Below are 24,263 nucleotides of genomic sequence, written 5' to 3'. Positions count from 1 at the left end.
GTGACAGTCTTCAAGTTTGTGAGAAGATCGCGCCCTGGTGGAATAAAGGCACGAACAGCTTACAGCACCTAGAATTACCAGGCAGTATTTAGAGTAAAACGGTTTCTAAAAGCTGCCTTTATGAAAGAGAGAATATATATATATAAATAAAATAGTAAAATGGAAGGGGAGTGATAGATTTAAATTAATCGTGAAGTGGAGCGCCCCCTGTATAAAGTAAAAGTGAGAAAAGCTTACAGCACCTGGTATTCACAGGTGGTCTCCCTTCCAAGTACTAACCAGACCATACTCTGCTTAGCTTCCAAGATCAGGCGTGTTCAGGGTGGTATGGCCGTAAGCGAGAGACGCTACCCAAAACAGCCCTTTTGCATTACACGCGTCTATACATGCCAGTTACTCCCATTGGCTCCTACTCCTGGTTTTTTTTTTTTTTTTATCTGACTCACACTGCAGCACCACCATCCAATCGGCAGCGCCGGACCCACAACAAACATTCACCAAACTACTCAGCCGGCAGCCTACCACAATTATTCCATTCTTTCCGCATCCGCACGCTTCCTTCTCTTTAAGTCCTTTTCACTACCTCACAGGTTAATCGCCGCACGTCCCCCGCCGGCAAACATTACTCCTTTGCCTACTGCATGCAGGCTTCTCTTAACGACCCTCTGCTATCAACTCAGCTAACAGCCACAAAATCTCCGCCGCACGAAGCCCACTGGTAGCTGCTGAATCACATGCTTCCCCAAAACGTCGCGCTGTCAGAACACTGGGAGCTACACACACCAACAAGTCCATACTGCAGGCTGCAGCCAGAACAATTTTCTACATTCAAACATCGACGGCCTCTTCTCTCTAAAAATTCACCAGACCGCTTCTACTACCAGCAAAGAAGTTTCCATCCCTAATTCCTCTGTGATTCCCACTAACCTAAACATTAATCTGGCATTGAAGGGTGTGAATTACCCCGGCCAACCTGCTCTTTTAAATACAGCTTTTAGCGAGTTTTGAAAGGAGGAGAAGAGCAGACCTTGCTATGCCAATAATATCGAGTCTTCTGTGGTGAAGTGGTTTTTGCATAGAAAACAAAGTGGTGAGTTGAAGAGGAATTATATCAGTACTTTGTTTAAAACTGTGTTTAAAAAGCTGTCTCTTTATCATTAACAATAAGTTGTAAAACGTGAATGGGGAGTGACAGTCTTCAAGTTTGTGAGAAGATCGCGCCCTGGTGGAATAAAGGCACGAACAGCTTACAGCAGCTAGAATTACCAGGCAGTATTTAGAGTAAAACGGTTTCTAAAAGCTGCCTTTATGAAAGAGAGAATATATATATATAAATAAAATAGTAAAATGGAAGGGGAGTGATAGATTTAAATTAATCGTGAAGTGGAGCGCCCCCTGTATAAAGTAAAAGTGAGAAAAGCTTACAGCACCTGGTATTCCCAGGTGGTCTCCCTTCCAAGTACTAACCAGACCATACTCTGCTTAGCTTCCAAGATCAGGCGTGTTCAGGGTGGTATGGCCGTAAGCGAGAGACGCTACCCAAAACAGCCCTTTTGCATTACACGCGTCTATACATGCCAGTTAGTCCCATTGGCTCCTACTCCTGGTTTTTTTTTTTTTTTTATCTGACTCACACTGCAGCACCACCATCCAATCGGAGGCGTCGGACCCACACCAAACATTCACCAAACTACTCAGCCGGCAGCCTACCACAATTATTCCATTCTTTCCGCATCCACACACTTCCTTCTCTTTAAGTCCTTTTCACTACCTCACAGGTTAATCGCCGCACGTCCCCCGCCCGCAAACATTACTCCTTTGCCTACCGCATGCAGGCTTCTCTTAACGATCCTCTGTTATCAACTCCGCTAACAGCCACAAAATTTCCGCCGCACGAAGCCCACTGGTAGCTGCTGAATCACATGCTTCCCCAAAACGTCACGCTGTCAGAACACTGGGAGCTACACACGCCAACAAGTCCATACTGCAGGCTGCAGCCAGAACAATTTTCTACATTCAAACATTGACGGCCTCTTCTCTCTAAAAATTCACCAGACCGCTTCTACCACCAGCAAAGAAGTTTCCATCCCTAATTCCTCTGTGATTCCCACTAACCTAAACATTAAGCTGGCATTGAAGGGTGTGAATTACCCCGGCCAACCTGCTCTTTTAAATACAGCTTATAGCAAGTTTTGAAAGGAGGAGAAGAGCAGACCTTGCTATGCCAATAATATCGAGTTTTCTGTGGTGAAGTGGTTTTTGCATAGAAAACAAAGCGGTGAGTTGAAGAGGAATTATATCAGTACTTTGTTTAAAACTGTGTTTAAAAAGCTGTCTCTTTATCATTAACAATAAGTTGTAAAACGTGAATGGGGAGTGACAGTCTTCAAGTTTGTGAGAAGATCGCGCCCTGGTGGAATAAAGGCACGAACAGCTTACAGCACCTAGAATTACCAGGCATTATTTAGAGTAAAACGGTTTCTAAAAGCTGCCTTTATGAAAGAGAGAATATATATATATAAATAAAATAGTAAAATGGAAGGGGAGTGATAGATTTAAATTAATCGTGAAGTGGAGCGCCCCCTGTATAAAGTAAAAGTGAGAAAAGCTTACAGCACCTGGTATTCCCAGGTGGTCTCCCTTCCAAGTACTAACCAGACCATACTCTGCTTAGCTTCCAAGATCAGGCGTGTTCAGGGTGGTATGGCCGTAAGCGAGAGACGCTACCCAAAACAGCCCTTTTGCATTACACGCGTCTATACATGCCAGTTACTCCCATTGGCTCCTACTCCTGGTTTTTTTTTTTTTTTATCTGACTCACACTGCAGCACCACCATCCAATCGGCAGCGCCGGACCCACAACAAACATTCACCAAACTACTCAGCCGGCAGCCTACCACAATTATTCCATTCTTTCCGCATCCGCACGCTTCCTTCTCTTTAAGTCCTTTTCACTACCTCACAGGTTAATCGCCGCACGTCCCCCGCCGGCAAACATTACTCCTTTGCCTACTGCATGCAGGCTTCTCTTAACGACCCTCTGCTATCAACTCAGCTAACAGCCACAAAATCTCCGCCGCACGAAGCCCACTGGTAGCTGCTGAATCACATGCTTCCCCAAAACGTCGCGCTGTCAGAACACTGGGAGCTACACACACCAACAAGTCCATACTGCAGGCTGCAGCCAGAACAATTTTCTACATTCAAACATCGACGGCCTCTTCTCTCTAAAAATTCACCAGACCGCTTCTACCACCAGCAAAGAAGTTTCCATCCCTAATTCCTCTGTGATTCCCACTAACCTAAACATTAATCTGGCATTGAAGGGTGTGAATTACCCCGGCCAACCTGCTCTTTTAAATACAGCTTTTAGCGAGTTTTGAAAGGAGGAGAAGAGCAGACCTTGCTATGCCAATAATATCGAGTCTTCTGTGGTGAAGTGGTTTTTGCATAGAAAACAAAGTGGTGAGTTGAAGAGGAATTATATCAGTACTTTGTTTAAAACTGTGTTTAAAAAGCTGTCTCTTTATCATTAACAATAAGTTGTAAAACGTGAATGGGGAGTGACAGTCTTCAAGTTTGTGAGAAGATCGCGCCCTGGTGGAATAAAGGCACGAACAGCTTACAGCACCTAGAATTACCAGGCAGTATTTAGAGTAAAACGGTTTCTAAAAGCTGCCTTTATGAAAGAGAGAATATATATATATAAATAAAATAGTAAAATGGAAGGGGAGTGATAGATTTAAATTAATCGTGAAGTGGAGCGCCCCCTGTATAAAGTAAAAGTGAGAAAAGCTTACAGCACCTGGTATTCCCAGGTGGTCTCCCTTCCAAGTACTAACCAGACCATACTCTGCTTAGCTTCCAAGATCAGGCGTGTTCAGGGTGGTATGGCCGTAAGCGAGAGACGCTACCCAAAACAGCCCTTTTGCATTACACGCGTCTATACATGCCAGTTACTCCCATTGGCTCCTACTCCTGGTTTTTTTTTTTTTTTTATCTGACTCACACTGCAGCACCACCATCCAATCGGCAGCGCCGGACCCACAACAAACATTCACCAAACTACTCAGCCGGCAGCCTACCACAATTATTCCATTCTTTCCGCATCCGCACGCTTCCTTCTCTTTAAGTCCTTTTCACTACCTCACAGGTTAATCGCCGCACGTCCCCCGCCGGCAAACATTACTCCTTTGCCTACTGCATGCAGGCTTCTCTTAACGACCCTCTGCTATCAACTCAGCTAACAGCCACAAAATCTCCGCCGCACGAAGCCCACTGGTAGCTGCTGAATCACATGCTTCCCCAAAACGTCGCGCTGTCAGAACACTGGGAGCTACACACACCAACAAGTCCATACTGCAGGCTGCAGCCAGAACAATTTTCTACATTCAAACATCGACGGCCTCTTCTCTCTAAAAATTCACCAGACCGCTTCTACCACCAGCAAAGAAGTTTCCATCCCTAATTCCTCTGTGATTCCCACTAACCTAAACATTAATCTGGCATTGAAGGGTGTGAATTACCCCGGCCAACCTGCTCTTTTAAATACAGCTTTTAGCGAGTTTTGAAAGGAGGAGAAGAGCAGACCTTGCTATGCCAATAATATCGAGTCTTCTGTGGTGAAGTGGTTTTTGCATAGAAAACAAAGTGGTGAGTTGAAGAGGAATTATATCAGTACTTTGTTTAAAACTGTGTTTAAAAAGCTGTCTCTTTATCATTAACAATAAGTTGTAAAACGTGAATGGGGAGTGACAGTCTTCAAGTTTGTGAGAAGATCGCGCCCTGGTGGAATAAAGGCACGAACAGCTTACAGCACCTAGAATTACCAGGCAGTATTTAGAGTAAAACGGTTTCTAAAAGCTGCCTTTATGAAAGAGAGAATATATATATATAAATAAAATAGTAAAATGGAAGGGGAGTGATAGATTTAAATTAATCGTGAAGTGGAGCGCCCCCTGTATAAAGTAAAAGTGAGAAAAGCTTACAGCACCTGGTATTCCCAGGTGGTCTCCCTTCCAAGTACTAACCAGACCATACTCTGCTTAGCTTCCAAGATCAGGCGTGTTCAGGGTGGTATGGCCGTAAGCGAGAGACGCTACCCAAAACAGCCCTTTTGCATTACACGCGTCTATACATGCCAGTTACTCCCATTGGCTCCTACTCCTGGTTTTTTTTTTTTTTTTATCTGACTCACACTGCAGCACCACCATCCAATCGGCAGCGCCGGACCCACAACAAACATTCACCAAACTACTCAGCCGGCAGCCTACCACAATTATTCCATTCTTTCCGCATCCGCACGCTTCCTTCTCTTTAAGTCCTTTTCACTACCTCACAGGTTAATCGCCGCACGTCCCCCGCCGGCAAACATTACTCCTTTGCCTACCGCATGCAGGCTTCTCTTAACGACCCTCTGCTATCAACTCAGCTAACAGCCACAAAATCTCCGCCGCACGAAGCCCACTGGTAGCTGCTGAATCACATGCTTCCCCAAAACGTCGCGCTGTCAGAACACTGGGAGCTACACACACCAACAAGTCCATACTGCAGGCTGCAGCCAGAACAATTTTCTACATTCAAACATCGACGGCCTCTTCTCTCTAAAAATTCACCAGACCGCTTCTACCACCAGCAAAGAAGTTTCCATCCCTAATTCCTCTGTGATTCCCACTAACCTAAACATTAATCTGGCATTGAAGGGTGTGAATTACCCCGGCCAACCTGCTCTTTTAAATACAGCTTTTAGCGAGTTTTGAAAGGAGGAGAAGAGCAGACCTTGCTATGCCAATAATATCGAGTCTTCTGTGGTGAAGTGGTTTTTGCATAGAAAACAAAGTGGTGAGTTGAAGAGGAATTATATCAGTACTTTGTTTAAAACTGTGTGTAAAAAGCTGTCTCTTTATCATTAACAATAAGTTGTAAAACGTGAATGGGGAGTGACAGTCTTCAAGTTTGTGAGAAGATCGCGCCCTGGTGGAATAATGGCACGAACAGCTTACAGCAGCTAGAATTACCAGGCAGTATTTAGAGTAAAACTGTTTCTAAAAGCTGCCTTTATGAAAGAGAGAAAATATATAATAATTTTGGTAAATTAGACGTTTTAGAACCACTTGACAGTAGCGATCATAACATGGTCAAATTTGAGGTTAAGTTTAGTGTTCGAAGAGCTAAGTCCAAATCAAAAATATATAATGTTAGGAAGGCTGACTTTAAGTGTATGAGACTAAAACTAGAAACTGTGAACTGGATGGAGTTAAATAACAAAACTGTTGAAGAGGCCTGGGAATTTTTTAAAAGCACATTATTGCAAGTGCAAGAGGACTTCATACCTGTTTCCAGCAAGAATAAATCTAGGAAATTGCAACCTAGGTGGTTTACTAGGGAAATAAAGCATAAAGTAAGGAGGAAAAGGGCTTTGTTCCAGCAATGGAAAATAACTGATGATGACAGAATTAAGCAGGAATATCTAAGTCTACAGGCTAAGTTAAAAAATGATATTAGACGAGCTAAAAGAAATGTCGAAAGGATGGTTGCATTGGAAGCTAAGGATGACGTTAAAAGTTTCTTCCAGTATTTTAACTCTAAAAGAGCTCTAAAACCTGAAATTACTAATCTGCAGGATAGTAAGGGTCTTATAATAGTAAACGACATTGATATAGCAAATGAGTTCAATGATAGTTTTGCACGGGTATTCACTGTTGAGGACCTTAGTAATTTACCAGTTATTACCTATCCAGCATTGTCTATAGCTAATGTATATATAACTGAAGCAGATGTTTTGCAAAGCCTAGCTAAGCTCAAAATAAATAAATCACAGGGCCCTGATGGCATCTTACCTATAGTGTTAAAAGAGATGAGGGATATTATTTGCCGACCCTTAACTTTACTGTTTCAAAAATCCTTATCTGAAGGTGTGGTACCTTCTGATTGGAAGCACGCCTTCATAACGCCTATTTTCAAAAAAGGGGATAGAAATAATTTGTCTAACTATAGGCCAATCAGTCTAACTTGTATAACTGGTAAAGTTATGGAGGCTTTAATCAAAGAGAAAATGATAGATTACCTGGACTCCAATAACATTTTGCGGGATAGCCAGCATGGATTTAGGAGAGGTAGATCCTGTTTAACAAATCTGTTGGAGTTTTTTGAGGAAGCTACTCAGGAAGTTGATGATAAGAAGGCCTATGATGTCATCTACTTACATTTCCAAAAGGCTTTTGATGTTGTCCCCCACAAGAGGCTCCTACTTAAACTCAAAGCGACTGGTATTTTAGGTACCGTAGCGACCTGGATTGATAACTGGTTAACAGATAGGAAACAGTGAGTAGTTATAAGAGGCACAATGTCACAGTGGGCTTGCGTTCATAGTGGGGTACCGCAGGGTTCGATTTTAGGACCACTATTGTTCCTAATTTACATAAATGATATGGATACCAATATATACAGTAAACTGGTGAAATTTGCAGATGACACCAAGGTGGGTGGTGTAGCAGATACTGAATTAGTGGCTCAGCAGCTACAGCGGGATCTTGATTTAATTAGTGACTGGGCCGATACCTGGCAGATGAAATTTAACGTCGATAAATGTAAGGTACTCCATCTAGGGAGCAGAAATATAAAGTACAGGTATTTCATGTGTGTCACTGAAATAAAGGTAGCTGATCATGAGAAAGACCTTGGTGTGTATGTTGATGCTTCCATGTCCCATTCTCGCCAGTGTGGGGAAGCAATAAAAAAGGCCAATAGGATGTTGGGGTATATCTCCAGGTGTGTGGAGTTTAAGTCAAGGGAGGTAATGCTAAGATTATACAATTCCTTGGTGAGACCTCACCTAGAATATTGTGTGCAGGTTTGGTCACCATATCTTAAAAAGGACATTGTGGCCTTAGAAAAGGTGCAGCGTAGGGCCACAAAAATGATTCCTGGTCTTAGAGGAATGTCATACGAGGAACGGTTACTTGAGCTAAATCTGTTCAGTCTCAAGCAAAGGAGATTGAGGGGGGACATGATCCAGGTATATAAGATTCTAACAGGTTTGGATGCTGTTCAACCAAATAGTTACTTCAGCATTAGTTTAAATACACGAACCCGTGGCCATAGGTGGAAATTAGCGGGAGAACATTTCAAGCTGGATTTAAGGAAGCACTTCTTTACGCAGCGTGTAGAGTATGGAATAGCCTTCCTGATAATGTAGTGCAAGCTGAATCCTTGGGTTCCTTTAAATCAGAGCTAGATAAGATTTTAACGACTCTGAGCTATTAGTTTAGTTCTCCCCAAGCGAGCTTGATGGGCCGAATGGCCTCCTCTCGTTTGTATAGTTCTTATGTTCTTATGTTCTTATGTTCTTATATATATATATATATAAAATAGTAAAATGGAAGGGGAGTGATAGATTTAAATTAATCGTGAAGTGGAGCGCCCCCTGTATAAAGTAAAAGTGAGAAAAGCTTACAGCACCTGGTATTCCCAGGAGGTCTCCCATCCAAGTACTAACCAGACCCTACACTGCTTGGCTTCCGAGATCGGGCGTGTTCAGGGTGGTATGGCCATGAGCGAGAGAAGCTACCAAAAACAGCCCTTTTGCATTACACGCGTCTATACATGCCAGTTAGTCCCATTGGATCCTACTCCTGTTTTTTTTTTTTTTTTTTTATCTGACTCACACTGCAGCACCACCATCCAATCGGCAGCGCCGGACCCACAACAAACATTCACCAAACTACTCAGCCGGCAGCCTACCACAATTATTCCATTCTTTCCGCATCCGCACGCTTCCTTCTCTTTAAGTCCTTTTCACTACCTCACAGGTTAATCGCCGCACGTCCCCCGCCGGCAAACATTACTCCTTTGCCTACCGCATGCAGGCTTCTCTTAACGACCCTCTGCTATCAACTCAGCTAACAGCCTCAAAATCTCCGCCGCACGAAGCCCACTGGTAGCTGCTGAATCACATGCTTCCCCAAAACGTCGCGCTGTCAGAACACTGGGAGCTACACACACCAACAAGTCCATACTGCAGGCTGCAGCCAGAACAATTTTCTACATTCAAACATCGACGGCCTCTTATCTCTAAAAATTCACCAGACCGCTTCTACCACCAGCAAAGAAGTTTCCATCCCTAATTCCTCTGTGATTCCCACTAACCTAAACATTAAGCTGGCATTGAAGGGTGTGAATTACCCCGGCCAATCTGTTCTTTTAAATACAGCTTTTAGCAAGTTTTGAAAGGAGAAGAGCAGAACTTGCTATGCCAATAATATCGAGTCTTCTGTGGCGAAGTGGTTTTTGCATAGAAAACAAAGCGGTCAGTTGAAGAGGAATAATATCAGTACTTTGTTTAAAACTGTGTGTAAAAAGCTGTCTCTTTATCATTAACAATAAGTTGTAAAACGTGAATGGGGAGTGACAGTCTTCAAGTTTGTGAGAAGATCGCGCCCTGGTGGAATAAAGGCACGAACAGCTTACAGCACCTAGAATTACCAGGAAGTATTTAGAGTAAAACGGTTTCTAAAAGCTGCCTTTATGAATGAGAGAAAAAAAATATATATATATAAAATAGTAAAATGGAAGGGGAGTGATAGATTTAAATTAATCGTGAAGTGGAGCGCCCCCTGTATAAAGTAAAAGTGAGAAATGCTTACAGCACCTGGTATTCCCAGGTGGTCTCCCATCCAAGTACTAACCAGACCCTACCCTGCTTAGCTTCCGAGATCAGACGAGATCGGGCGTGTTCAGGGTGGTATGGCCGTAAGCGAAAGATGCTACCAAAAACAGCCCTTTTGCATTACACGCGTCTATACATGCCAGTTAGTCCCATTGGATCCTACTAATGTTCTTTTTTTTTTTTTTATCTGACTCACACTGCAGCCCCACCATCCAATCGGCAGCGCCGGACCCACACCAAACATTCACCAAACTACTCAGCCGGCAGCCTACCACAATTATTCCATTCTTTCCGCATCCGCACACTTCCTTCTTTTTAACTCCTTTTCACTACCGCACAGGTTAATCGCCGCACGTCCCCCGCCAGCAAACATTACTCCTTTGCCTACTGCATGTAGGCTTCTCTTAACGACCCTCTGTTATCAACTCCGCTAACAGCCACAAAATCTCCGCCGCACGAAACCCACTGGTAGCTGCTGAATCACATGCTTCCCCAAAACGTCGCGCTGTCAGAACACTGGGAGCTACACACACCAACAAGTCCATACTGCAGGCTGCAGCCAGAACAATTTTCTACATTCAAACATCGACGGCCTCTTCTCTCTAAAAATTCACCAGACCGCTTCTACCACCAGCAAAGAAGTTTCCATCCCTAATTCCTCTGTGATTCCCACTAACCTAAACATTAAGCTGGCATTGAAGGGTGTGAATTACCCCGGCCAATCTGTTCTTTTAAATACAGCTTTTAGCAAGTTTTGAAAGGAGAAGAGCAGAACTTGCTATGCCAATAATATCGAGTCTTCTGTGGCGAAGTGGTTTTTGCATAGAAAACAAAGCGGTCAGTTGAAGAGGAATAATATCAGTACTTTGTTTAAAACTGTGTGTAAAAAGCTGTCTCTTTATCATTAACAATAAGTTGTAAAACGTGAATGGGGAGTGACAGTCTTCAAGTTTGTGAGAAGATCGCGCCCTGGTGGAATAAAGGCACGAACAGCTTACAGCACCTAGAATTACCAGGAAGTTTTTAGAGTAAAACGGTTTCTAAAAGCTGCCTTTATGAATGAGAGAAAAAAAATATATATATATAAAATAGTAAAATGGAAGGGGAGTGATAGATTTAAATTAATCGTGAAGTGGAGCGCCCCCTGTATAAAGTAAAAGTGAGAAATGCTTACAGCACCTGGTATTCCCAGGTGGTCTCCCATCCAAGTACTAACCAGACCCTACCCTGCTTAGCTTCCGAGATCAGACGAGATCGGGCGTGTTCAGGGTGGTATGGCCGTAAGCGAAAGATGCTACCAAAAACAGCCCTTTTGCATTACACGCGTCTATACATGCCAGTTAGTCCCATTGGATCCTACTAATGTTCTTTTTTTTTTTTTTATCTGACTCACACTGCAGCCCCACCATCCAATCGGCAGCGCCGGACCCACACCAAACATTCACCAAACTACTCAGCCGGCAGCCTACCACAATTATTCCATTCTTTCCGCATCCGCACACTTCCTTCTTTTTAACTCCTTTTCACTACCGCACAGGTTAATCGCCGCACGTCCCCCGCCAGCAAACATTACTCCTTTGCCTACTGCATGTAGGCTTCTCTTAACGACCCTCTGTTATCAACTCCGCTAACAGCCACAAAATCTCCGCCGCACGAAACCCACTGGTAGCTGCTGAATCACATGCTTCCCCAAAACGTCGCGCTGTCAGAACACTGGGAGCTACACACACCAACAAGTCCATACTGCAGGCTGCAGCCAGAACTATTTTCTACATTCAAACATCGACGGCCTCTTCTCTCTAAAAATTCACCAGACCGCTTCTATCACCAGCAAAGAAGTTTCCATCCCTAATTCCTCTGTGATTCCCACTAACCTAAACATTAAGCTGGCATTGAAGGGTGTGAATTACCCCGGCCAATCTGTTCTTTTAAATACAGCTTTTAGCAAGTTTTGAAAGGAGAAGAGCAGAACTTGCTATGCCAATAATATCGAGTCTTCTGTGGCGAAGTGGTTTTTGCATAGAAAACAAAGCGGTCAGTTGAAGAGGAATAATATCAGTACTTTGTTTAAAACTGTGTGTAAAAAGCTGTCTCTTTATCATTAACAATAAGTTGTAAAACGTGAATGGGGAGTGACAGTCTTCAAGTTTGTGAGAAGATCGCGCCCTGGTGGAATAAAGGCACGAACAGCTTACAGCACCTAGAATTACCAGGAATTATTTAGAGTAAAACGGTTTCTAAAAGCTGCCTTTATGAATGAGAGAAAAAAAAAAAATATATATATATAAAATAGTAAAATGGAAGGGGAGTGATAGATTTAAATTAATCGTGAAGTGGAGCGCCCCCTGTATAAAGTAAAAGTGAGAAAAGCTTACAGCACCTGGTATTCCCAGGTGGTCTCCCATCCAAGTACTAACCAGACCCTACCCTGCTTAGCTTCCGAGATCAGACGAGATCGGGCGTGTTCAGGGTGTTATGGCCGTAAGCGAGAGATGCTACCAAAAACAGCCCTTTTGCATTGCACGCGTCTATACATGCCAGTTAGTCCCATTGGATCCTACTCCTGTTTTTTTTTTTTTTATCTGACTCACACTGCAGCCCCACCATCCAATCAGCAGCGCCGGACCAACACCAAACATTCACCAAACTACTCAGCCGGCAGCCTACCACAATTATTCCATTCTTTCCGCATCCGCACACTTCCTTCTTTTTAACTCCTTTTCACTACCGCACAGGTTAATCGCCGCACGTCCCCCGCCAGCAAACATTACTCCTTTGCCTACTGCATGTAGGCTTCTCTTAACGACCCTCTGTTATCAACTCCGCTAACAGCCACAAAATCTCCGCCGCACGAAACCCACTGGTAGCTGCTGAATCACATGCTTCCCCAAAACGTCGCGCTGTCAGAACACTGGGAGCTACACACACCAACAAGTCCATACTGCAGGCTGCAGCCAGAACTATTTTCTACATTCAAACATCGACGGCCTCTTCTCTCTAAAAATTCACCAGACCGCTTCTACCACCAGCAAAGAAGTTTCCATCCCTAATTCCTCTGTGATTCCCACTAACCTAAACATTAAGCTGGCATTGAAGGGTGTGAATTACCCCGGCCAATCTGTTCTTTTAAATACAGCTTTTAGCAAGTTTTGAAAGGAGAAGAGCAGAACTTGCTATGCCAATAATATCGAGTCTTCTGTGGCGAAGTGGTTTTTGCATAGAAAACAAAGCGGTCAGTTGAAGAGGAATAATATCAGTACTTTGTTTAAAACTGTGTGTAAAAAGCTGTCTCTTTATCATTAACAATAAGTTGTAAAACGTGAATGGGGAGTGACAGTCTTCAAGTTTGTGAGAAGATCGCGCCCTGGTGGAATAAAGGCACGAACAGCTTACAGCACCTAGAATTACCAGGAAGTATTTAGAGTAAAACGGTTTCTAAAAGCTGCCTTTATGAATGAGAGAAAAAAAAAAAATATATATAAAATAGTAAAATGGAAGGGGAGTGATAGATTTAAATTAATCGTGAAGTGGAGCGCCCCCTGTATAAAGTAAAAGTGAGAAATGCTTACAGCACCTGGTATTCCCAGGTGGTCTCCCATCCAAGTACTAACCAGACCCTACCCTGCTTAGCTTCCGAGATCAGACGAGATCGGGCGTGTTCAGGGTGGTATGGCCGTAAGCGAGAGATGCTACCAAAAACAGCCCTTTTGCATTACACGCGTCTATACATGCCAGTTAGTCCCATTGGATCCTACTCCGGTTTTTTTTTTTTTTATCTGACTCACACTGCAGCCCCAGCATCCAATCGGCAGCGCCGGACCCACACCAAACATTCACCAAACTACTCAGCCGGCAGCCTACCACAATTATTCCATTCTTTCCGCATCCGCACACTTCCTTCTTTTTAACTCCTTTTCACTACCGCACAGGTTAATCGCCGCACGTCCCCCGCCAGCAAACATTACTCATTTGCCTACTGCATGTAGGCTTCTCTTAACGACCCTCTGTTATCAACTCCGCTAACAGCCACAAAATCTCCGCCGCACGAAACCCACTGGTAGCTGCTGAATCACATGCTTCCCCAAAACGTCGCGCTGTCAGAACACTGGGAGCTACACACACCAACAAGTCCATACTGCAGGCTGCAGCCAGAACTATTTTCTACATTCAAACATCGACGGCCTCTTCTCTCTAAAAATTCACCAGACCGCTTCTACCACCAGCAAAGAAGTTTCCATCCCTAATTCCTCTGTGATTCCCACTAACCTAAACATTAAGCTGGCATTGAAGGGTGTGAATTACCCCGGCCAATCTGTTCTTTTAAATACAGCTTTTAGCAAGTTTTGAAAGGAGAAGAGCAGAACTTGCTATGCCAATAATATCGAGTCTTCTGTGGCGAAGTGGTTTTTGCATAGAAAACAAAGCGGTCAGTTGAAGAGGAATAATATCAGTACTTTGTTTAAAACTGTGTGTAAAAAGCTGTCTCTTTATCATTAACAATAAGTTGTAAAACGTGAATGGGGAGTGACAGTCTTCAAGTTTGTGAGAAGATCGCGCCCTGGTGGAATAAAGGCACGAACAGCTTACAGCACCTAGAATTACCAGGAATTATTTAGAGTAAAACGGTTTCTAAAAGCTGCCTTTATGAATGAGAGAAAAAAAAAATATATATATATATAAAATAGTAAAATGGAAGGGGAGTGATAGATTTAAATTAATCGTGAAGTGGAGCGCCCCCTGTATAAAGTAAAAGTGAGAAAAGCTTACAGCACCTGGTATTCCCAGGTGGTCTCCCATCCAAGTACTAACCAGACCCTACCCTGCTTAGCTTCCGAGATCAGACGAGATCGGGCGTGTTCAGGGTGGTATGGCCGTAAGCGAGAGATGCTACCAAAAACAGCCCTTTTGCATTGCACGCGTCTATACATGCCAGTTAGTCCCATTGGATCCTACTCCTGTTTTTTTTTTTTTTATCTGACTCACACTGCAGCCCCACCATCCAATCGGCAGCGCCGGACCCACACCAAACATTCACCAAACTACTCAGCCGGCAGCCTACCACAATTATTCCATTCTTTCCGCATCCGCACACTTCCTTCTTTTTAACTCCTTTTCACTACCGCACAGGTTAATCGCCGCACGTCCCCCGCCAGCAAACATTACTCCTTTGCCTACTGCATGTAGGCTTCTCTTAACGACCCTCTGTTATCAACTCCGCTAACAGCCACAAAATCTCCGCCGCACGAAACCCACTGGTAGCTGCTGAATCACATGCTTCCCCAAAACGTCGCGCTGTCAGAACACTGGGAGCTACACACACCAACAAGTCCATACTGCAGGCTGCAGCCAGAACTATTTTCTACATTCAAACATCGACGGCCTCTTCTCTCTAAAAATTCACCAGACCGCTTCTACCACCAGCAAAGAAGTTTCCATCCCTAATTCCTCTGTGATTCCCACTAACCTAAACATTAAGCTGGCATTGAAGGGTGTGAATTACCCCGGCCAATCTGTTCTTTTAAATACAGCTTTTAGCAAGTTTTGAAAGGAGAAGAGCAGAACTTGCTATGCCAATAATATCGAGTCTTCTGTGGCGAAGTGGTTTTTGCATAGAAAACAAAGCGGTCAGTTGAAGAGGAATAATATCAGTACTTTGTTTAAAACTGTGTGTAAAAAGCTGTCTCTTTATCATTAACAATAAGTTGTAAAACGTGAATGGGGAGTGACAGTCTTCAAGTTTGTGAGAAGATCGCGCCCTGGTGGAATAAAGGCACGAACAGCTTACAGCACCTAGAATTACCAGGAATTATTTAGAGTAAAACGGTTTCTAAAAGCTGCCTTTATGAATGAGAGAAAAAAAAAATATATATATATATAAAATAGTAAAATGGAAGGGGAGTGATAGATTTAAATTAATCGTGAAGTGGAGCGCCCCCTGTATAAAGTAAAAGTGAGAAAAGCTTACAGCACCTGGTATTCCCAGGTGGTCTCCCATCCAAGTACTAACCAGACCCTACCCTGCTTAGCTTCCGAGATCAGACGAGATCGGGCGTGTTCAGGGTGGTATGGCCGTAAGCGAGAGATGCTACCAAAAACAGCCCTTTTGCATTGCACGCGTCTATACATGCCAGTTAGTCCCATTGGATCCTACTCCTGTTTTTTTTTTTTTTATCTGACTCACACTGCAGCCCCACCATCCAATCGGCAGCGCCGGACCCACACCAAACATTCACCAAACTACTCAGCCGGCAGCCTACCACAATTATTCCATTCTTTCCGCATCCGCACACTTCCTTCTTTTTAACTCCTTTTCACTACCGCACAGGTTAATCGCCGCACGTCCCCCGCCAGCAAACATTACTCCTTTGCCTACTGCATGTAGGCTTCTCTTAACGACCCTCTGTTATCAACTCCGCTAACAGCCACAAAATCTCCGCCGCACGAAACCCACTGGTAGCTGCTGAATCACATGCTTCCCCAAAACGTCGCGCTGTCAGAACACTGGGAGCTACACACACCAACAAGTCCATACTGCAGGCTGCAGCCAGAACTATTTTCTACATTCAAACATCGACGGCCTCTTCTCTCTAAAAATTCACCAGACCGCTTCTACCACCAGCAAAGAAGTTTCCATCCCTAATTCCTCTGTGATTCCCACTAACCTAAACATTAAGCTGGCATTGAAGGGTGTGAATTACCCCGGCCAATCTGTTCTTTTAAATACAGCTTTTAGCAAGTTTTGAAAGGAGAAGAGCAGAACTTGCTATGCCAATAATATCGAGTCTTCTGTGGCGAAGTGGTTTTTGCATAGAAAACAAAGCGGTCAGTTGAAGAGGAATAATATCAGTACTTTGTTTAAAACTGTGTGTAAAAAGCTGTCTCTTTATCATTAACAATAAGTTGTAAAACGTGAATGGGGAGTGACAGTCTTCAAGTTTGTGAGAAGATCGCGCCCTGGTGGAATAAAGGCACGAACAGCTTACAGCACCTAGAATTACCAGGAATTATTTAGAGTAAAACGGTTTCTAAAAGCTGCCTTTATGAATGAGAGAAAAAAAAAATATATATATATATAAAATAGTAAAATGGAAGGGGAGTGATAGATTTAAATTAATCGTGAAGTGGAGCGCCCCCTGTATAAAGTAAAAGTGAGAAAAGCTTACAGCACCTGGTATTCCCAGGTGGTCTCCCATCCAAGTACTAACCAGACCCTACCCTGCTTAGCTTCCGAGATCAGACGAGATCGGGCGTGTTCAGGGTGGTATGGCCGTAAGCGAGAGATGCTACCAAAAACAGCCCTTTTGCATTGCACGCGTCTATACATGCCAGTTAGTCCCATTGGATCCTACTCCTGTTTTTTTTTTTTTTATCTGACTCACACTGCAGCCCCACCATCCAATCGGCAGCGCCGGACCCACACCAAACATTCACCAAACTACTCAGCCGGCAGCCTACCACAATTATTCCATTCTTTCCGCATCCGCACACTTCCTTCTTTTTAACTCCTTTTCACTACCGCACAGGTTAATCGCCGCACGTCCCCCGCCAGCAAACATTACTCCTTTGCCTACTGCATGTAGGCTTCTCTTAACGACCCTCTGTTATCAACTCCGCTAACAGCCACAAAATCTCCGCCGCACGAAACCCACTGGTAGCTGCTGAATCACATGCTTCCCCAAAACGTCGCGCTGTCAGAACACTGGGAGCTACACACACCAACAAGTCCATACTGCAGGCTGCAGCCAGAACTATTTTCTACATTCAAACATCGACGGCCTCTTCTCTCTAAAAATTCACCAGACCGCTTCTACCACCAGCAAAGAAGTTTCCATCCCTAATTCCTCTGTGATTCCCACTAACCTAAACATTAAGCTGGCATTGAAGGGTGTGAATTACCCCGGCCAATCTGTTCTTTTAAATACAGCTTTTAGCAAGTTTTGAAAGGAGAAGAGCAGAACTTGCTATGCCAATAATATCGAGTCTTCTGTGGCGAAGTGGTTTTTGCATAGAAAACAAAGCGGTGAGTTGAAGAGAAATAATATCAGTACTTTGTTTAAAACTGTGTGTAAAAAGCTGTCTCTTTATCATTAACAATAAGTTGTAAAACGTGAATGGGGAGTGACAGTCTTCAAGTTTGTGAGAAGATCGCGCCCTGGTGGAATAAAGGCACGAACAGCTTACAGCACCTAGAATTACCAGGAAGTATTTAGAGTAAAACGGTTTCTAAAAGCTGCCTTTAGGAATAAGAGAAAAAAAAAAAATTATATATATAAAATAGTAAAATGGAAGGGGAGTGATAGATTTAAATTAATCGTGAAGTGGAGCGCCCCCTGTATAAAGTAAAAGTGAGAAAGGCTTACAGCACCTGGTATTCTCAGGAGGTCTCCCATTCAAGTACTAACCAGACCCTACCCTGCTTGGCTTCTGAGATCAGATGAGATCGGGCGTGTTCAGGGTGGTATGGCCGTAAGCGAGAGATGCTGCCAAAAACAGCGCTTTTGCATTACACGCGTCTATACATGCCAGTTAGTCCCATTGGATCCTACTCCTGTTTTTTTTTTTTTTTATCTGACTCACACTGCAGCCCCACCATCCAATCGGCAGCGCCGGACCCACACCAAACATTCACCAAACTACTCAGCCGGCAGCCTACCACAATTATTCCATTCTTTCCGCATCCGCACACTTCCTTCTTTTTAACTCCTTTTCACTACCGCACAGGTTAATCGCCGCACGTCCCCCGCCAGCAAACATTAATCCTTTGCCTACTGCATGTAGGCTTCTCTTAACGACCCTCTGTTATCAACTCCGCTAACAGCCACAAAATCTCCGCCGCACGAAGCCCACTGGTAGCTGCTGAATCACATGCTTCCCCAAAACGTCGCGCTGTCAGAACACTGGGAGCTACACACACCAACAAGTCCATAATGCAGGCTGCAGCCAGAACTATTTTCTACATTCAAACATCGACGGCCTCTTCTCTCTAAAAATTCACCAGACCGCTTCTACCACCAGCAAAGAAGTTTCCATCCCTAATTCCTCTGTGATTCCCACTAACCTAAACATTAAGCTGGCATTGAAGGGTGTGAATTACCCCGGCCAATCTGTTCTTTTAAATACAGCTTTTAGCAAGTTTTGAAAGGAGAAGAGCAGAACTTGCTATGCCAATAATATTGAGTCTTCTGTGGCGAAGTGGTTTTTGCATAGAAAACAAAGCGGTCAGTTGAAGAGGAAAAATATCAGTACTTTGTTTAAAACTGTGTGTAAAAAGCTGTCTCTTTATCATTAACAATAAGTTGTAAAACGTGAATGGGGAGTGACAGTCTTCAAGTTTGTGAGAAGATCGCGCCCTGGTGGAATAAAGGCACGAACAGCTTACAGCACCTAGAATTACCAGGAAGTATTTAGAGTAAAACGGTTTCTAAAAGCTGCCTTTAGGAATGAGAGAAAAAAAAAATATATATATATATATATAAAATAGTAAAATGGAAGGGGAGTGATAGATTTAAATTAATCGTGAAGTGGAGCGCCCCCTGTATAAAGTAAAAGTGAGAAAGGCTTACAGCACCTGGTATTCTCAGGAGGTCTCCCATCCAAGTACTAACCAGACCCTACCCTGCTTGGCTTCTGAGATCAGACGAGATCGGGCATGTTCAGGGTGGTATGGCCGTAAGCGAGAGATGCTGCCAAAAACAGCCCTTTTGCATTACACGCGTCTATACATGCCAGTTAGTCCCATTGGATCCTACTCCTGTTTTTTTTTTTTTATCTGACTCACACTGCAGCCCCACCATCCAATCGGCAGCGCCGGACCCACACCAAACATTCACCAAACTACTCAGCCGGCAGCCTACCACAATTATTCCATTCTTTCCGCATCCGCACACTTCCTTCTTTTTAACTCCTTTTCACTACCGCACAGGTTAATCGCCGCACGTCCCCCGCCAGCAAACATTACTCCTTTGCCTACTGCATGTAGGCTTCTCTTAACGACCCTCTGTTATCAACTCCGCTAACAGCCACAAAATCTCCGCCGCACGAAACCCACTGGTAGCTGCTGAATCACATGCTTCCCCAAAACGTCGCGCTGTCAGAACACTGGGAGCTACACACACCAACAAGTCCATACTGCAGGCTGCAGCCAGAACTATTTTCTACATTCAAACATCGACGGCCTCTTCTCTCTAAAAATTCACCAGACCGCTTCTACCACCAGCAAAGAAGTTTCCATCCCTAATTCCTCTGTGATTCCCACTAACCTAAACATTAAGCTGGCATTGAAGGGTGTGAATTACCCCGGCCAATCTGTTCTTTTAAATACAGCTTTTAGCAAGTTTTGAAAGGAGAAGAGCAGAACTTGCTATGCCAATAATATCGAGTCTTCTGTGGCGAAGTGGTTTTTGCATAGAAAACAAAGCGGTGAGTTGAAGAGAAATAATATCAGTACTTTGTTTAAAACTGTGTGTAAAAAGCTGTCTCTTTATCATTAACAATAAGTTGTAAAACGTGAATGGGGAGTGACAGTCTTCAAGTTTGTGAGAAGATCGCGCCCTGGTGGAATAAAGGCACGAACAGCTTACAGCACCTAGAATTACCAGGAAGTATTTAGAGTAAAACGGTTTCTAAAAGCTGCCTTTAGGAATAAGAGAAAAAAAAAAATTTATATATATAAAATAGTAAAATGGAAGGGGAGTGATAGATTTAAATTAATCGTGAAGTGGAGCGCCCCCTGTATAAAGTAAAAGTGAGAAAGGCTTACAGCACCTGGTATTCTCAGGAGGTCTCCCATCCAAGTACTAACCAGACCCTACCCTGCTTGGCTTCTGAGATCAGACGAGATCGGGCGTGTTCAGGGTGGTATGGCCATAAGCGAGAGATGCTGCCAAAAACAGCGCTTTTGCATTACACGCGTCTATACATGCCAGTTAGTCCCATTGGATCCTACTCCTGTTTTTTTTTTTTTTATCTGACTCACACTGCAGCCCCACCATCCAATCGGCAGCGCCGGACCCACACCAAACATTCACCAAACTACTCAGCCGGCAGCCTACCACAATTATTCCATTCTTTCCGCATCCGCACACTTCCTTCTTTTTAACTCCTTTTCACTACCGCACAGGTTAATCGCCGCACGTCCCCCGCCAGCAAACATTACTCCTTTGCCTACTGCATGTAGGCTTCTCTTAACGACCCTCTGTTATCAACTCCGCTAACAGCCACAAAATCTCCGCCGCACGAAACCCACTGGTAGCTGCTGAATCACATGCTTCCCCAAAACGTCGCGCTGTCAGAACACTGGGAGCTACACACACCAACAAGTCCATACTGCAGGCTGCAGCCAGAACAATTTTCTACATTCAAACATCGACGGCCTCTTCTCTCTAAAAATTCACCAGACCGCTTCTACCACCAGCAAAGAAGTTTCCATCCCTAATTCCTCTGTGATTCCCACTAACCTAAACATTAAGCTGGCATTGAAGGGTGTGAATTACCCCGGCCAATCTGTTCTTTTAAATACAGCTTTTAGCAAGTTTTGAAAGGAGAAGAGCAGAACTTGCTATGCCAATAATATCGAGTCTTCTGTGGCGAAGTGGTTTTTGCATAGAAAACAAAGCGGTCAGTTGAAGAGGAATAATATCAGTACTTTGTTTAAAACTGTGTGTAAAAAGCTGTCTCTTTATCATTAACAATAAGTTGTAAAACGTGAATGGGGAGTGACAGTCTTCAAGTTTGTGAGAAGATCGCGCCCTGGTGGAATAAAGGGACGAACAGCTTACAGCACCTAGAATTACCAGGAAGTATTTAGAGTAAAACGGTTTCTAAAAGCTGCCTTTATGAATGAGAGAAAAAAAAATATATATATATATAAAATAGTAAAATGGAAGGGGAGTGATAGATTTAAATTAATCGTGAAGTGGAGCGCCCCCTGTATAAAGTAAAAGTGAGAAAAGCTTACAGCACCTGGTATTCCCAGGTGGTCTCCCATCCAAGTACTAACCAGAACCTACCCTGCTTAGCTTCCGAGATCAGACGAGATCGGGCGTGTTCAGGGTGGTATGGCCGTAAGCGGAAGATGCTACCAAAAACAGCCCTTTTGCATTACACGCGTCTATACATGCCAGTTAGTCCCATTGGATCCTACTCCTGGTTTTTTTTTTTTTTTTATCTGACTCACACTGCAGCACCACCATCCAATCGGCAGCGCCGGACCCACACCAAACATTCACCAAACTACTCAGCCGGCAGCCTACCACAATTATTCCATTCTTTCCGCATCCGCACACTTCCTTCTTTTTAACTCCTTTTCACTACCGCACAGGGTAATCGCCGCACGTCCCCCGCCGGCAAACATTACTCCTTTGCCTACTGCATGTAGGCTTCTCTTAACGACCCTCTGTTATCAACTCCGCTAACAGCCACAAAATCTCCGCCGCACGAAGCCCACTGGTAGCTGCTGAATCACATGCTTCCCCAAAACGTCGCGCTGTCAGAACACTGGGAGCTACACACACCAACAAGTCCATACTGCAGGCTGCAGCCAGAACAATTTTCTACATTCAAACATCGACGGCCTCTTCTCTCTAAAAATTCACCAGACCGCTTCTACCACCAGCAAAGAAGTTTCCATCCCTAATTCCTCTGTGATTCCCACTAACCTAAACATTAAGCTGGCATTGAAGGGTGTGAATTACCCCGGCCAATCTGTTCTTTTAAATACAGCTTTTAGCAAGTTTTGAAAGGAGAAGAGCAGAACTTGCTATGCCAATAATATCGAGTCTTCTGTGGCGAAGTGGTTTTTGCATAGAAAACAAAGCGGTCAGTTGAAGAGGAATAATATCAGTACTTTGTTTAAAACTGTGTGTAAAAAGCTGTCTCTTTATCATTAACAATAAGTTGTAAAACGTGAATGGGGAGTGACAGTCTTCAAGTTTGTGAGAAGATCGCGCCCTGGTGGAATAAAGGCACGAACAGCTTACAGCACCTAGAATTACCAGGAAGTATTTAGAGTAAAACGATTTCTAAAAGCTGCCTTTAGGAATGAGAGAAAAAAAATATATATATATATAAAATAGTAAAATGGAAAGGGAGTGATAGATTTAAATTAATCGTGAAGTGGAGCGCCCCCTGTATAAAGTAAAAGTGAGAAAGGCTTACAGCACCTGGTATTCCCAGGAGGTCTCCCATCCAAGTACTAACCAGACCCTACCCTGCTTGGCTTCCGAGATCAGACGAGATGGGGCGTGTTCAGGGTGGTATGGCCATAAGCGAGGGATCCTACCAAAAACAGCCCTTTTGCATTACACGCGTCTATACATGCCAGTTAGTCCCATTGGATCCTACTCCTGGTTTTTTTTTTTTTTTTTTTATCTGACTCACACTGCAGCCCCACCATCCAATCGGCAGCGCCGGACCCACACCAAACATTCACCAAACTACTCAGCCGGCAGCCTACCACAATTATTCCATTCTTTCCGCATCCGCACACTTCCTTCTTTTTAACTCCTTTTCACTACCGCACAGGTTAATCGCCGCACGTCCCCCGCCGGCAAACATTACTCCTTTGCCTACTGCATGCAGGCTTCTCTTAACGACCCTCTGTTATCAACTCCGCTAACAGCCACAAAATCTCCGCCGCACGAAGCCCACTGGTAGCTGCTGAATCACATGCTTCCCCAAAACGTCGCGCTGTCAGAACACTGGGAGCTACACACACCAACAAGTCCATACTGCAGGCTGCAGCCAGAACAATTTTCTACATTCAAACATCGACGGCCTCTTCTCTCTAAAAATTCACCAGACCGCTTCTACCACCAGCAAAGAAGTTTCCATCCCTAATTCCTCTGTGATTCCCACTAACCTAAACATTAAGCTGGCATTGAAGGGTGTGAATTACCCCGGCCAATCTGTTCTTTTAAATACAGCTTTTAGCAAGTTTTGAAAGGAGAAGAGCAGAACTTGCTATGCCAATAATATCGAGTCTTCTGTGGCAAAGTGGTTTTTGCATAGAAAACAAAGCGGTCAGTTGAAGAGGAATAATATCAGTACTTTGTTTAAAACTGTGTGTAAAAAGCTGTCTCTTTATCATTAACAATAAGTTGTAAAACGTGAATGGGGAGTGACAGTCTTCAAGTTTGTGAGAAGATCGCGCCCTGGTGGAATAAAGGGACGAACAGCTTACAGCACCTAGAATTACCAGGAAGTATTTAGAGTAAAACGGTTTCTAAAAGCTGCCTTTATGAATGAGAGAAAAAAAAATATATATATATATAAAATAGTAAAATGGAAGGGGAGTGATAGATTTAAATTAATCGTGAAGTGGAGCGCCCCCTGTATAAAGTAAAAGTGAGAAAAGCTTACAGCACCTGGTATTCCCAGGTGGTCTCCCATCCAAGTACTAACCAGAACCTAACCTGCTTAGCTTCCGAGATCAGACGAGATCGGGCGTGTTCAGGGTGGTATGGCCGTAAGCGGAAGATGCTACCAAAAACAGCCCTTTTGCATTACACGCGTCTATACATGCCAGTTAGTCCCATTGGATCCTACTCCTGGTTTTTTTTTTTTTTTTATCTGACTCACACTGCAGCACCACCATCCA

The 24,263-nt window shown here is 43.8% G+C and overlaps 13 non-coding genes and 6 pseudogenes across 13 annotated transcripts; all 19 read right to left on the bottom strand.

Annotated features, from left to right (window-relative positions):
* Positions 1–230: 230 nt before the first annotated feature.
* On the bottom strand, positions 231–339 carry LOC125732246 (5S ribosomal RNA; annotated as a pseudogene).
* Positions 340–1,418: 1,079 nt separating this feature from the next.
* LOC125732189 (5S ribosomal RNA) lies at positions 1,419–1,527 on the bottom strand (annotated as a pseudogene).
* Positions 1,528–2,606: 1,079 nt separating this feature from the next.
* On the bottom strand, positions 2,607–2,715 carry LOC125732188 (5S ribosomal RNA; annotated as a pseudogene).
* Positions 2,716–3,793: 1,078 nt separating this feature from the next.
* LOC125732187 (5S ribosomal RNA) lies at positions 3,794–3,902 on the bottom strand (annotated as a pseudogene).
* A 1,079-nt stretch (positions 3,903–4,981) lies between these two features.
* On the bottom strand, positions 4,982–5,090 carry LOC125732186 (5S ribosomal RNA; annotated as a pseudogene).
* A 3,358-nt stretch (positions 5,091–8,448) lies between these two features.
* On the bottom strand, positions 8,449–8,557 carry LOC125732044 (5S ribosomal RNA; annotated as a pseudogene).
* Positions 8,558–9,637: 1,080 nt separating this feature from the next.
* On the bottom strand, positions 9,638–9,756 carry LOC125731627 (5S ribosomal RNA). Its single transcript, XR_007391637.1, has one exon. It is a non-coding gene; the product is annotated as a 5S ribosomal RNA (ribosomal RNA).
* Positions 9,757–10,834: 1,078 nt separating this feature from the next.
* LOC125731615 (5S ribosomal RNA) lies at positions 10,835–10,953 on the bottom strand. The gene has a single exon (XR_007391636.1). It is a non-coding gene; the product is annotated as a 5S ribosomal RNA (ribosomal RNA).
* Positions 10,954–12,035: 1,082 nt separating this feature from the next.
* LOC125734342 (5S ribosomal RNA) lies at positions 12,036–12,154 on the bottom strand. The gene has a single exon (XR_007393658.1). It is a non-coding gene; the product is annotated as a 5S ribosomal RNA (ribosomal RNA).
* Positions 12,155–13,229: 1,075 nt separating this feature from the next.
* LOC125731603 (5S ribosomal RNA) lies at positions 13,230–13,348 on the bottom strand. The gene has a single exon (XR_007391635.1). It is a non-coding gene; the product is annotated as a 5S ribosomal RNA (ribosomal RNA).
* A 1,079-nt stretch (positions 13,349–14,427) lies between these two features.
* On the bottom strand, positions 14,428–14,546 carry LOC125735506 (5S ribosomal RNA). The gene has a single exon (XR_007394801.1). It is a non-coding gene; the product is annotated as a 5S ribosomal RNA (ribosomal RNA).
* A 1,079-nt stretch (positions 14,547–15,625) lies between these two features.
* Positions 15,626–15,744, bottom strand: LOC125735495 (5S ribosomal RNA). Its single transcript, XR_007394790.1, has one exon. It is a non-coding gene; the product is annotated as a 5S ribosomal RNA (ribosomal RNA).
* A 1,079-nt stretch (positions 15,745–16,823) lies between these two features.
* Positions 16,824–16,942, bottom strand: LOC125735484 (5S ribosomal RNA). Its single transcript, XR_007394779.1, has one exon. It is a non-coding gene; the product is annotated as a 5S ribosomal RNA (ribosomal RNA).
* A 1,078-nt stretch (positions 16,943–18,020) lies between these two features.
* On the bottom strand, positions 18,021–18,139 carry LOC125735174 (5S ribosomal RNA). The gene has a single exon (XR_007394473.1). It is a non-coding gene; the product is annotated as a 5S ribosomal RNA (ribosomal RNA).
* A 1,084-nt stretch (positions 18,140–19,223) lies between these two features.
* Positions 19,224–19,342, bottom strand: LOC125735895 (5S ribosomal RNA). The gene has a single exon (XR_007395179.1). It is a non-coding gene; the product is annotated as a 5S ribosomal RNA (ribosomal RNA).
* Positions 19,343–20,419: 1,077 nt separating this feature from the next.
* Positions 20,420–20,538, bottom strand: LOC125735645 (5S ribosomal RNA). The gene has a single exon (XR_007394938.1). It is a non-coding gene; the product is annotated as a 5S ribosomal RNA (ribosomal RNA).
* A 1,078-nt stretch (positions 20,539–21,616) lies between these two features.
* On the bottom strand, positions 21,617–21,735 carry LOC125733646 (5S ribosomal RNA). Its single transcript, XR_007392984.1, has one exon. It is a non-coding gene; the product is annotated as a 5S ribosomal RNA (ribosomal RNA).
* A 1,080-nt stretch (positions 21,736–22,815) lies between these two features.
* LOC125736385 (5S ribosomal RNA) lies at positions 22,816–22,934 on the bottom strand. Its single transcript, XR_007395664.1, has one exon. It is a non-coding gene; the product is annotated as a 5S ribosomal RNA (ribosomal RNA).
* Positions 22,935–24,018: 1,084 nt separating this feature from the next.
* LOC125735704 (5S ribosomal RNA) lies at positions 24,019–24,137 on the bottom strand. The gene has a single exon (XR_007394996.1). It is a non-coding gene; the product is annotated as a 5S ribosomal RNA (ribosomal RNA).
* Positions 24,138–24,263: the final 126 nt, after the last annotated feature.

The sequence above is a fragment of the Brienomyrus brachyistius genome, chromosome 2 (assembly GCF_023856365.1).
Source record: "Brienomyrus brachyistius isolate T26 chromosome 2, BBRACH_0.4, whole genome shotgun sequence".
NCBI classification, from domain to species: domain Eukaryota; kingdom Metazoa; phylum Chordata; class Actinopteri; order Osteoglossiformes; family Mormyridae; genus Brienomyrus; species Brienomyrus brachyistius.
Note: the sequence above shows the minus strand (reverse complement) of the source record. Positions and strands in the feature narration are given on the sequence as shown.